Here is a 2,671-nt window from a genome sequence, read left to right on the forward strand (position 1 = left end):
GCTCAAAGTATGTAATTTGTTCTACACTGCTTGAACTTGGTTTTGTAAAAAGTTCTCTGCTCTTACTGTGGGAATTGTGTTTTTGATTGTAGGTCATGGACTTGCTCGGGTATACTGAGATACCACAGAAATAGATAATGAAGAGATAGATGAGGGACGCGCGGGACATACTTCCAGCCCACCTGCAAGTTTACCAGAGAGATCATGCTGGGAGCAGGACGATGACCCACCGGCATACAGCACCGTATGTGCACGTGGTGGAGTTAGTCCGTTTGGGTGATGCATGCGTCGAGGCTTACCAGAAAGGAATGGAGATAATCAAAAGTGGGATTGCTACCCTAGCAGAGTACGAAAATTTCAGGGATGGTCTTGGATTGGAGGACAGACCAGCAGTTGAACCAGTTAACACAGAGGATGCAGGAAACAATGTGACACCGGTGGGAGATGTTAACCAAGTGCATGTAGATACGATTGGCTGTTCTTGGAGCACCTGAGTAGAAGAGGAAAGCTGGAAGACCGACAAACAGTCGTGAAAAGGCACCGTACGAGGAGCTGAGTAAGAGAACAACAGATTTTGTAGCATATATGCAAAGGGAAGGGTCATAAGAAGACCACGTGCCTTTGTCTTGTTGCGTCCCAAGTTCTAGTGCCTCTTTTTTCTCTTCTTTTTTCCTTTTCTTTTTTGGTTTTCATTCGGTTTTCTCTGATTAGTCGAGAATGTTAGGTTTTCAGGTCTGATTTTCCTTATAAACTGGACCAACTCTCTTCTTTTTAATGATATGCAGGAGCCCCCTGCCCCTCTAGAGGTATTCTCGAAAAAAAATACGATGCCGTTCATATGTTTCGACAACGTCCAAGCCACTAATGTGATTACTGTGTAAGTCTCTTTCCTCAGACTTTGATGCGGGTCCAGCGACGTCCACCATTCAACCAGTTCGTTGTCCTGTTAGGTGCCCAATTCGGTCTACCCCAATTGCTCGTGATGGCCGTCCACACCTCCTGGCAATGATGCACCCTAGGGTTATGTAGTTGATCGTCTCTGGTACCTGGTCGCAGAATGAGCATGCTGCTGCGTGGGGTAGGAGTCGACGTAGATTTGGCTCGCGCCTGGTTCCTCTTCACGTCTAGGCTATTTTAGTCCTTAGACGTGCGATCTAGATGTAGTCCGCAGAATCGTTCTATTTAATACTGCGTTGGCAGGGTTTAAACCCAAGACCTCTTGGTCAGATACAGATACCATATTGAAGTGCATGCTCTAGTCAATTCAACCAAAAAATCAATCTTATGAAAGATACTAGGCAAGACATTATACGTCAACACTCCCCTGTGTTGTCCGAACGCCTTTTCTCCTCAAGCAACAAACTCAAGCCACCGGCTACAACACATGGGAGGGGTGATGGGTCTATACGTGCGTGCACCAATGCTCCACGCACGCGCACCCGACGTGCCCTAGCCACAGCTGCGGCTTATTTGTCTATCATTCACCCCCTAAGCTGCGGCCTAGAGCAGTGCCAGCTCGTCGTCACCGATCTCTGCGATGAGAGCCTGCTCTGCCGTCGGCGCCTTCCGTGGCCTTGTGCACTCGCGCCGAAAATGCCATCATTGGCCGCAATTGTAGCAGCGCCCGCGCCTCATCTGTTACACCGGCACTTTATTTTTTTTAAACTTATTACAACTGCAGACTTTTTTTGCGTTCAGTATGCATCATTCAAAGCCACGTCATAAACTTTCAACCCTTTCTGACATCATTTGCTATTTTTCATGCATTTAAAGATTTGTTTTGAGCTAAATGACCCTGAAATTGAAAAGCACTATAAATAAACTCTGAAAAGGTTGGAACTTGGCATGGTATCATCATTTCACCCACATAGCATGTGCGAAAAAGTAGAGAGGATTACGGCAAATTAATAAATAACAGAAAATAAATAAAACAACTCAGAAATAAATAAAAAAAACTCTAAATACAACATAAAACAACTCAGAAATAAATAAAAGAAAATAAATAAAGCAGAAAAGAAAAAAACAACATCAACAAAAACTCTGTGCGCTGCCCAGTGGACCTGCCTGGCCTTGGGCCTGAAAGCAGGCCCGTAAGGCCGAGCAGGCCCACAGGGCAGCGCGACAAAGTTAGGCCCGAAAGCCTGCTAAAGAGAGGAGCTCGAGAGAGCTACCGCACTGGGGCTTATAAACCAGTGCGGACGCCTCTTGGCTACCGAGGTGGGACTAAACTTGTCGCACCGGACCTAAGCCTTTAGCACCGGTTCGTGGCTCTAACCGGTACTAAAGGGTGGTCTTTAGTACCGGCTGGAGCCACGAACCGGTACTAAAGGTTGTCGCTTCCCGCCGTTTGGCCTGGCCAAATTTAACCTTTAGTACCGGTTTGTGACTCGAACCGTCTTTAGTACCGGTTGGAGCCACGAACCGGTACTAAAGGTTGTCGCTTCCCGCCATTTGGCCTGACCAAATTTGACCTTTAGTACCGGTTTGTGACTCGAACTGGTTCTAAAAGCTTCTTCTATATATATAGCACTTACGAAATTTCAGTTAGTTTTCATCCATCTGCTTCTTCTCGTCGTCGTCGTGCATGTCGCCGCCGCGCCCGTCGCCCCCCGTCGCCGCGCCCGTCCCCGTCGCCCCTTCGCCCCGTCGCCGCGCCCGTAGCCCCGTCACG

The sequence above is a fragment of the Triticum dicoccoides genome, chromosome 4B (assembly GCF_002162155.2).
Source record: "Triticum dicoccoides isolate Atlit2015 ecotype Zavitan chromosome 4B, WEW_v2.0, whole genome shotgun sequence".
Lineage (NCBI taxonomy): Eukaryota > Viridiplantae > Streptophyta > Magnoliopsida > Poales > Poaceae > Triticum > Triticum dicoccoides.